Here is an 11,915-nt window from a genome sequence, read left to right on the forward strand (position 1 = left end):
ACGCGCGTGACTGCGTCAGACACAGTTGATATAGCCCGATAAATGTGTTGACAAATAATCTACTAATTAGTCACTCCCTTTGTTTTGTCACGCTTAAAGCCGGCTGACAATCTTGGACAGATCAAATGAAAAATTAAGACCACCCCTCCCCCCCATTTCAATGATGGAAAAATGGCGCGTTTTGCTTTGCGCGCGGATTCATCATTGAATTTGGGGGGAGGGGGGGTTTAATTTTTCATTTTATTCTGTCCAAGATTGTCCGACGTTCACACTGACGTTACCAGTAGCTTCATAGGTCAAATACTATAAGATGAAACCTGCAATCACGCTTTTAAAACTAAACCTAGCGCAAAGAAACTCAACCACACGAAAACAGTGGTCCTGTGTGGAAATGAAAACATCACATAAGTACTGTATTTAAAAGGAAATCTTGATAAAGTGTGTGTCGTGTGTATTCTATTAATATGGAGATGGAATGGGCATAGTTGCGTGTCATGACTATTGTCGCATTAGGCTGAGTTATTGCAGCCTTAGTGTTAAAAAATTTTTGCAAGACAAATAAAGAAGTGGAAAACTGAAAAGGCGCCTGTCAGAACACGCTTGTACTCAATTCAAGCTACATTGTAACATTACATTCCAGTGGTATTATGAAGGTACTGGGGAGTGAATTTGTGTTAATGAATAAAAGAAAAGAGAGGCTCTCGTACATGAGATGGAAAACCATTTTCTTTTTCTTTCTTTCTTTCTTTTTTTTTTTGTGCTTACGGGCGAAAGCCCGTGTAAATCAACTGGCTGTTGACTAGACTGGTGGAAAACTAGAAAAAAGAAAAGAAGAAAAGTCTAGAAAGATTAAAAAAAAAGATTATGATGAGGAGATAAGGGGCTCGAACCAGCGGTATCATCTACGTTCAGCACACTGTACGCAATACACGCTCTGAACCCATGTGCTATTACGTCTACACATTCAAGTTCTTGTGAATTTAAAGTTCTAAAACTGTCTTTGTTTACACTGAAGACCTTGAAGCAAGACTGTAAACACTTCATTTTATTGATATTTTTCAATTCTTAAGAACTTACAACGATTTTATTATTTGAAAGTCTCTATTAGCACGGTTTACAAACTGTTAGCAACGATTTTCCACGATTTACCACGGTTTCGTTGCAGTGAGAGACAAATGAAAGACTTGAATCAAATATATTTTACTGATAGCCGGAATCGTCCAAAACCGTTTGAAACCGTCCAAAACCAGCCATAAACCGTGCAAAATACATCGTAAACCGTCAATAAAACGTTTGAAGTATCATTCCGGAAACATAGTTCCAGTAGGCGATGGCCGGTCAGTGAGTACTGTGACCCAAGGAGTTAATATTTTAGTCGTTCTCCGTTGTTTTGTATTATGCCGGTGATGCGACCACTCATAGACTGGATAGTTTTATCGATCAACTCCTGAGAAATACCACTGATTGTTCTCTGCACTCTATCACAGAATTCTTCATACGACTCATGTATGATGCCTTCGTTCAGGGCATCTTTTTCCAACTTTTTGGAAGCAATGTGAAAACTGTTCTCAATAGGATTTAAATCGGGACTTCACGGCGGTATTTTTAATAGTTCGCAATGACAACGAGCCATAGCTTCACGGGCTGTTTTACTGTTTTGGCTAGGATCACCGTCTTGCAGCCAGAGGTGAGTCAATCCCTTGGCAGATCGTTCAAACATGGTGTTAAAGTGTTGGTCAATAAACGATGCAAAATATTTTGCATCCATTTTTTCGTATCTCTCACAAATTATTGCTCCTCCACCGTGAGTTATTGCTACCATCATCCTGGCAACTTTACCTCCTGTTCCGACTTTACTTCCCTTAGCCAAACACCCTTGGTTTAAACCTTCGGATTTTTTTCGCCATACTCTCCCTTTGGGTGCTCGGGCTTGGTCCATGGGGTTGGTCTTGTAAATAAACGAGACCCCATCTAAGTAAAACGCGATAGTGTCCGTCCAGACACTCTGAGGGTAATTTGATTGCATCCGTCTAGCAAATTCTACTCTTCTCTCTTTGTCGCTTTGACTCATTAGTCCCTTTTTACGAGCCTGCAGGAAGAAGTACCCGTTTCTATTTAACAAACGCCGAACCGTTCGATCAGTGACATGACGAATTCCTGTCCGCTCCATCAGGCGCCGCGAAGAAAATGAACCCTCTTGCTCTCTTAACTCTTCAATGGTTCTAAGAATCAACGCTTCGTGTTCAGGAGTAAGCTTTTTCTTTCTGCCCCTCAAATGTCTCCTGCTCTCATGTACTTCCTTGTATTTTGAGCTCGTTACGCGGTGAACACTTGCTGTCGAGACCTGAAAGCGTTCGGCGACCTCATTTAATGTGAGATTTGTAGTCATCTTTAGGACTCTGATTGAAGCCTTTGTTTCTTCCGATATTCTTTTTCTCGAGGGCATGTTGTCTGAGGATTTTTCAGTGCTTTTTGGAAAGTTGTGCAAACAATTGCGTATTTTATTTACTCTCTGTTACCAAAATATCGCACTTGTAATACCTTAACACAGATACCGCCTTCAGGTTGTGACGCGCGTGACTGCGTCAGACACAGTTGATATAGCCCGATAAATGTGTTGACAAATAATCTACTAATTAGTCACTCCCTTTGTTTTGTCACGCTTAAAGCCGGCTGACAATCTTGGACAGATCAAATGAAAAATTAAGACCACCCCTCCCCCCCATTTCAATGATGGAAAAATGGCGCGTTTTGCTTTGCGCGCGGATTCATCATTGAATTTGGGGGGAGGGGGGGTTTAATTTTTCATTTTATTCTGTCCAAGATTGTCCGACGTTCACACTGACGTTACCAGTAGCTTCATAGGTCAAATACTATAAGATGAAACCTGCAATCACGCTTTTAAAACTAAACCTAGCGCAAAGAAACTCAACCACACGAAAACAGTGGTCCTGTGTGGAAATGAAAACATCACATAAGTACTGTATTTAAAAGGAAATCTTGATAAAGTGTGTGTCGTGTGTATTCTATTAATATGGAGATGGAATGGGCATAGTTGCGTGTCATGACTATTGTCGCATTAGGCTGAGTTATTGCAGCCTTAGTGTTAAAAAATTTTTGCAAGACAAATAAAGAAGTGGAAAACTGAAAAGGCGCCTGTCAGAACACGCTTGTACTCAATTCAAGCTACATTGTAACATTACATTCCAGTGGTATTATGAAGGTACTGGGGAGTGAATTTGTGTTAATGAATAAAAGAAAAGAGAGGCTCTCGTACATGAGATGGAAAACCATTTTCTTTTTCTTTCTTTCTTTCTTTTTTTTTTTGTGCTTACGGGCGAAAGCCCGTGTAAATCAACTGGCTGTTGACTAGACTGGTGGAAAACTAGAAAAAAGAAAAGAAGAAAAGTCTAGAAAGATTAAAAAAAAAGATTATGATGAGGAGATAAGGGGCTCGAACCAGCGGTATCATCTACGTTCAGCACACTGTACGCAATACACGCTCTGAACCCATGTGCTATTACGTCTACACATTCAAGTTCTTGTGAATTTAAAGTTCTAAAACTGTCTTTGTTTACACTGAAGACCTTGAAGCAAGACTGTAAACACTTCATTTTATTGATATTTTTCAATTCTTAAGAACTTACAACGATTTTATTATTTGAAAGTCTCTATTAGCACGGTTTACAAACTGTTAGCAACGATTTTCCACGATTTACCACGGTTTCGTTGCAGTGAGAGACAAATGAAAGACTTGAATCAAATATATTTTACTGATAGCCGGAATCGTCCAAAACCGTTTGAAACCGTCCAAAACCAGCCATAAACCGTGCAAAATACATCGTAAACCGTCAATAAAACGTTTGAAGTATCATTCCGGAAACATAGTTCCAGTAGGCGATGGCCGGTCAGTGAGTACTGTGACCCAAGGAGTTAATATTTTAGTCGTTCTCCGTTGTTTTGTATTATGCCGGTGATGCGACCACTCATAGACTGGATAGTTTTATCGATCAACTCCTGAGAAATACCACTGATTGTTCTCTGCACTCTATCACAGAATTCTTCATACGACTCATGTATGATGCCTTCGTTCAGGGCATCTTTTTCCAACTTTTTGGAAGCAATGTGAAAACTGTTCTCAATAGGATTTAAATCGGGACTTCACGGCGGTATTTTTAATAGTTCGCAATGACAACGAGCCATAGCTTCACGGGCTGTTTTACTGTTTTGGCTAGGATCACCGTCTTGCAGCCAGAGGTGAGTCAATCCCTTGGCAGATCGTTCAAACATGGTGTTAAAGTGTTGGTCAATAAACGATGCAAAATATTTTGCATCCATTTTTTCGTATCTCTCACAAATTATTGCTCCTCCACCGTGAGTTATTGCTACCATCATCCTGGCAACTTTACCTCCTGTTCCGACTTTACTTCCCTTAGCCAAACACCCTTGGTTTAAACCTTCGGATTTTTTTCGCCATACTCTCCCTTTGGGTGCTCGGGCTTGGTCCATGGGGTTGGTCTTGTAAATAAACGAGACCCCATCTAAGTAAAACGCGATAGTGTCCGTCCAGACACTCTGAGGGTAATTTGATTGCATCCGTCTAGCAAATTCTACTCTTCTCTCTTTGTCGCTTTGACTCATTAGTCCCTTTTTACGAGCCTGCAGGAAGAAGTACCCGTTTCTATTTAACAAACGCCGAACCGTTCGATCAGTGACATGACGAATTCCTGTCCGCTCCATCAGGCGCCGCGAAGAAAATGAACCCTCTTGCTCTCTTAACTCTTCAATGGTTCTAAGAATCAACGCTTCGTGTTCAGGAGTAAGCTTTTTCTTTCTGCCCCTCAAATGTCTCCTGCTCTCATGTACTTCCTTGTATTTTGAGCTCGTTACGCGGTGAACACTTGCTGTCGAGACCTGAAAGCGTTCGGCGACCTCATTTAATGTGAGATTTGTAGTCATCTTTAGGACTCTGATTGAAGCCTTTGTTTCTTCCGATATTCTTTTTCTCGAGGGCATGTTGTCTGAGGATTTTTCAGTGCTTTTTGGAAAGTTGTGCAAACAATTGCGTATTTTATTTACTCTCTGTTACCAAAATATCGCACTTGTAATACCTTAACACAGATACCGCCTTCAGGTTGTGACGCGCGTGACTGCGTCAGACACAGTTGATATAGCCCGATAAATGTGTTGACAAATAATCTACTAATTAGTCACTCCCTTTGTTTTGTCACGCTTAAAGCCGGCTGACAATCTTGGACAGATCAAATGAAAAATTAAGACCACCCCTCCCCCCCATTTCAATGATGGAAAAATGGCGCGTTTTGCTTTGCGCGCGGATTCATCATTGAATTTGGGGGGAGGGGGGGTTTAATTTTTCATTTTATTCTGTCCAAGATTGTCCGACGTTCACACTGACGTTACCAGTAGCTTCATAGGTCAAATACTATAAGATGAAACCTGCAATCACGCTTTTAAAACTAAACCTAGCGCAAAGAAACTCAACCACACGAAAACAGTGGTCCTGTGTGGAAATGAAAACATCACATAAGTACTGTATTTAAAAGGAAATCTTGATAAAGTGTGTGTCGTGTGTATTCTATTAATATGGAGATGGAATGGGCATAGTTGCGTGTCATGACTATTGTCGCATTAGGCTGAGTTATTGCAGCCTTAGTGTTAAAAAATTTTTGCAAGACAAATAAAGAAGTGGAAAACTGAAAAGGCGCCTGTCAGAACACGCTTGTACTCAATTCAAGCTACATTGTAACATTACATTCCAGTGGTATTATGAAGGTACTGGGGAGTGAATTTGTGTTAATGAATAAAAGAAAAGAGAGGCTCTCGTACATGAGATGGAAAACCATTTTCTTTTTCTTTCTTTCTTTCTTTTTTTTTTTGTGCTTACGGGCGAAAGCCCGTGTAAATCAACTGGCTGTTGACTAGACTGGTGGAAAACTAGAAAAAAGAAAAGAAGAAAAGTCTAGAAAGATTAAAAAAAAAGATTATGATGAGGAGATAAGGGGCTCGAACCAGCGGTATCATCTACGTTCAGCACACTGTACGCAATACACGCTCTGAACCCATGTGCTATTACGTCTACACATTCAAGTTCTTGTGAATTTAAAGTTCTAAAACTGTCTTTGTTTACACTGAAGACCTTGAAGCAAGACTGTAAACACTTCATTTTATTGATATTTTTCAATTCTTAAGAACTTACAACGATTTTATTATTTGAAAGTCTCTATTAGCACGGTTTACAAACTGTTAGCAACGATTTTCCACGATTTACCACGGTTTCGTTGCAGTGAGAGACAAATGAAAGACTTGAATCAAATATATTTTACTGATAGCCGGAATCGTCCAAAACCGTTTGAAACCGTCCAAAACCAGCCATAAACCGTGCAAAATACATCGTAAACCGTCAATAAAACGTTTGAAGTATCATTCCGGAAACATAGTTCCAGTAGGCGATGGCCGGTCAGTGAGTACTGTGACCCAAGGAGTTAATATTTTAGTCGTTCTCCGTTGTTTTGTATTATGCCGGTGATGCGACCACTCATAGACTGGATAGTTTTATCGATCAACTCCTGAGAAATACCACTGATTGTTCTCTGCACTCTATCACAGAATTCTTCATACGACTCATGTATGATGCCTTCGTTCAGGGCATCTTTTTCCAACTTTTTGGAAGCAATGTGAAAACTGTTCTCAATAGGATTTAAATCGGGACTTCACGGCGGTATTTTTAATAGTTCGCAATGACAACGAGCCATAGCTTCACGGGCTGTTTTACTGTTTTGGCTAGGATCACCGTCTTGCAGCCAGAGGTGAGTCAATCCCTTGGCAGATCGTTCAAACATGGTGTTAAAGTGTTGGTCAATAAACGATGCAAAATATTTTGCATCCATTTTTTCGTATCTCTCACAAATTATTGCTCCTCCACCGTGAGTTATTGCTACCATCATCCTGGCAACTTTACCTCCTGTTCCGACTTTACTTCCCTTAGCCAAACACCCTTGGTTTAAACCTTCGGATTTTTTTCGCCATACTCTCCCTTTGGGTGCTCGGGCTTGGTCCATGGGGTTGGTCTTGTAAATAAACGAGACCCCATCTAAGTAAAACGCGATAGTGTCCGTCCAGACACTCTGAGGGTAATTTGATTGCATCCGTCTAGCAAATTCTACTCTTCTCTCTTTGTCGCTTTGACTCATTAGTCCCTTTTTACGAGCCTGCAGGAAGAAGTACCCGTTTCTATTTAACAAACGCCGAACCGTTCGATCAGTGACATGACGAATTCCTGTCCGCTCCATCAGGCGCCGCGAAGAAAATGAACCCTCTTGCTCTCTTAACTCTTCAATGGTTCTAAGAATCAACGCTTCGTGTTCAGGAGTAAGCTTTTTCTTTCTGCCCCTCAAATGTCTCCTGCTCTCATGTACTTCCTTGTATTTTGAGCTCGTTACGCGGTGAACACTTGCTGTCGAGACCTGAAAGCGTTCGGCGACCTCATTTAATGTGAGATTTGTAGTCATCTTTAGGACTCTGATTGAAGCCTTTGTTTCTTCCGATATTCTTTTTCTCGAGGGCATGTTGTCTGAGGATTTTTCAGTGCTTTTTGGAAAGTTGTGCAAACAATTGCGTATTTTATTTACTCTCTGTTACCAAAATATCGCACTTGTAATACCTTAACACAGATACCGCCTTCAGGTTGTGACGCGCGTGACTGCGTCAGACACAGTTGATATAGCCCGATAAATGTGTTGACAAATAATCTACTAATTAGTCACTCCCTTTGTTTTGTCACGCTTAAAGCCGGCTGACAATCTTGGACAGATCAAATGAAAAATTAAGACCACCCCTCCCCCCCATTTCAATGATGGAAAAATGGCGCGTTTTGCTTTGCGCGCGGATTCATCATTGAATTTGGGGGGAGGGGGGGTTTAATTTTTCATTTTATTCTGTCCAAGATTGTCCGACGTTCACACTGACGTTACCAGTAGCTTCATAGGTCAAATACTATAAGATGAAACCTGCAATCACGCTTTTAAAACTAAACCTAGCGCAAAGAAACTCAACCACACGAAAACAGTGGTCCTGTGTGGAAATGAAAACATCACATAAGTACTGTATTTAAAAGGAAATCTTGATAAAGTGTGTGTCGTGTGTATTCTATTAATATGGAGATGGAATGGGCATAGTTGCGTGTCATGACTATTGTCGCATTAGGCTGAGTTATTGCAGCCTTAGTGTTAAAAAATTTTTGCAAGACAAATAAAGAAGTGGAAAACTGAAAAGGCGCCTGTCAGAACACGCTTGTACTCAATTCAAGCTACATTGTAACATTACATTCCAGTGGTATTATGAAGGTACTGGGGAGTGAATTTGTGTTAATGAATAAAAGAAAAGAGAGGCTCTCGTACATGAGATGGAAAACCATTTTCTTTTTCTTTCTTTCTTTCTTTTTTTTTTTGTGCTTACGGGCGAAAGCCCGTGTAAATCAACTGGCTGTTGACTAGACTGGTGGAAAACTAGAAAAAAGAAAAGAAGAAAAGTCTAGAAAGATTAAAAAAAAAGATTATGATGAGGAGATAAGGGGCTCGAACCAGCGGTATCATCTACGTTCAGCACACTGTACGCAATACACGCTCTGAACCCATGTGCTATTACGTCTACACATTCAAGTTCTTGTGAATTTAAAGTTCTAAAACTGTCTTTGTTTACACTGAAGACCTTGAAGCAAGACTGTAAACACTTCATTTTATTGATATTTTTCAATTCTTAAGAACTTACAACGATTTTATTATTTGAAAGTCTCTATTAGCACGGTTTACAAACTGTTAGCAACGATTTTCCACGATTTACCACGGTTTCGTTGCAGTGAGAGACAAATGAAAGACTTGAATCAAATATATTTTACTGATAGCCGGAATCGTCCAAAACCGTTTGAAACCGTCCAAAACCAGCCATAAACCGTGCAAAATACATCGTAAACCGTCAATAAAACGTTTGAAGTATCATTCCGGAAACATAGTTCCAGTAGGCGATGGCCGGTCAGTGAGTACTGTGACCCAAGGAGTTAATATTTTAGTCGTTCTCCGTTGTTTTGTATTATGCCGGTGATGCGACCACTCATAGACTGGATAGTTTTATCGATCAACTCCTGAGAAATACCACTGATTGTTCTCTGCACTCTATCACAGAATTCTTCATACGACTCATGTATGATGCCTTCGTTCAGGGCATCTTTTTCCAACTTTTTGGAAGCAATGTGAAAACTGTTCTCAATAGGATTTAAATCGGGACTTCACGGCGGTATTTTTAATAGTTCGCAATGACAACGAGCCATAGCTTCACGGGCTGTTTTACTGTTTTGGCTAGGATCACCGTCTTGCAGCCAGAGGTGAGTCAATCCCTTGGCAGATCGTTCAAACATGGTGTTAAAGTGTTGGTCAATAAACGATGCAAAATATTTTGCATCCATTTTTTCGTATCTCTCACAAATTATTGCTCCTCCACCGTGAGTTATTGCTACCATCATCCTGGCAACTTTACCTCCTGTTCCGACTTTACTTCCCTTAGCCAAACACCCTTGGTTTAAACCTTCGGATTTTTTTCGCCATACTCTCCCTTTGGGTGCTCGGGCTTGGTCCATGGGGTTGGTCTTGTAAATAAACGAGACCCCATCTAAGTAAAACGCGATAGTGTCCGTCCAGACACTCTGAGGGTAATTTGATTGCATCCGTCTAGCAAATTCTACTCTTCTCTCTTTGTCGCTTTGACTCATTAGTCCCTTTTTACGAGCCTGCAGGAAGAAGTACCCGTTTCTATTTAACAAACGCCGAACCGTTCGATCAGTGACATGACGAATTCCTGTCCGCTCCATCAGGCGCCGCGAAGAAAATGAACCCTCTTGCTCTCTTAACTCTTCAATGGTTCTAAGAATCAACGCTTCGTGTTCAGGAGTAAGCTTTTTCTTTCTGCCCCTCAAATGTCTCCTGCTCTCATGTACTTCCTTGTATTTTGAGCTCGTTACGCGGTGAACACTTGCTGTCGAGACCTGAAAGCGTTCGGCGACCTCATTTAATGTGAGATTTGTAGTCATCTTTAGGACTCTGATTGAAGCCTTTGTTTCTTCCGATATTCTTTTTCTCGAGGGCATGTTGTCTGAGGATTTTTCAGTGCTTTTTGGAAAGTTGTGCAAACAATTGCGTATTTTATTTACTCTCTGTTACCAAAATATCGCACTTGTAATACCTTAACACAGATACCGCCTTCAGGTTGTGACGCGCGTGACTGCGTCAGACACAGTTGATATAGCCCGATAAATGTGTTGACAAATAATCTACTAATTAGTCACTCCCTTTGTTTTGTCACGCTTAAAGCCGGCTGACAATCTTGGACAGATCAAATGAAAAATTAAGACCACCCCTCCCCCCCATTTCAATGATGGAAAAATGGCGCGTTTTGCTTTGCGCGCGGATTCATCATTGAATTTGGGGGGAGGGGGGGTTTAATTTTTCATTTTATTCTGTCCAAGATTGTCCGACGTTCACACTGACGTTACCAGTAGCTTCATAGGTCAAATACTATAAGATGAAACCTGCAATCACGCTTTTAAAACTAAACCTAGCGCAAAGAAACTCAACCACACGAAAACAGTGGTCCTGTGTGGAAATGAAAACATCACATAAGTACTGTATTTAAAAGGAAATCTTGATAAAGTGTGTGTCGTGTGTATTCTATTAATATGGAGATGGAATGGGCATAGTTGCGTGTCATGACTATTGTCGCATTAGGCTGAGTTATTGCAGCCTTAGTGTTAAAAAATTTTTGCAAGACAAATAAAGAAGTGGAAAACTGAAAAGGCGCCTGTCAGAACACGCTTGTACTCAATTCAAGCTACATTGTAACATTACATTCCAGTGGTATTATGAAGGTACTGGGGAGTGAATTTGTGTTAATGAATAAAAGAAAAGAGAGGCTCTCGTACATGAGATGGAAAACCATTTTCTTTTTCTTTCTTTCTTTCTTTTTTTTTTTGTGCTTACGGGCGAAAGCCCGTGTAAATCAACTGGCTGTTGACTAGACTGGTGGAAAACTAGAAAAAAGAAAAGAAGAAAAGTCTAGAAAGATTAAAAAAAAAGATTATGATGAGGAGATAAGGGGCTCGAACCAGCGGTATCATCTACGTTCAGCACACTGTACGCAATACACGCTCTGAACCCATGTGCTATTACGTCTACACATTCAAGTTCTTGTGAATTTAAAGTTCTAAAACTGTCTTTGTTTACACTGAAGACCTTGAAGCAAGACTGTAAACACTTCATTTTATTGATATTTTTCAATTCTTAAGAACTTACAACGATTTTATTATTTGAAAGTCTCTATTAGCACGGTTTACAAACTGTTAGCAACGATTTTCCACGATTTACCACGGTTTCGTTGCAGTGAGAGACAAATGAAAGACTTGAATCAAATATATTTTACTGATAGCCGGAATCGTCCAAAACCGTTTGAAACCGTCCAAAACCAGCCATAAACCGTGCAAAATACATCGTAAACCGTCAATAAAACGTTTGAAGTATCATTCCGGAAACATAGTTCCAGTAGGCGATGGCCGGTCAGTGAGTACTGTGACCCAAGGAGTTAATATTTTAGTCGTTCTCCGTTGTTTTGTATTATGCCGGTGATGCGACCACTCATAGACTGGATAGTTTTATCGATCAACTCCTGAGAAATACCACTGATTGTTCTCTGCACTCTATCACAGAATTCTTCATACGACTCATGTATGATGCCTTCGTTCAGGGCATCTTTTTCCAACTTTTTGGAAGCAATGTGAAAACTGTTCTCAATAGGATTTAAATCGGGACTTCACGGCGGTATTTTTAATAGTTCGCAATGACAACGAGCCATAG

This window comes from Pavona decussata, unplaced genomic scaffold (genome assembly GCF_977016875.1).
Source record: "Pavona decussata unplaced genomic scaffold, jaPavDecu1.1 SCAFFOLD_344, whole genome shotgun sequence".
NCBI classification, from domain to species: Eukaryota; Metazoa; Cnidaria; class Anthozoa; order Scleractinia; family Agariciidae; genus Pavona; species Pavona decussata.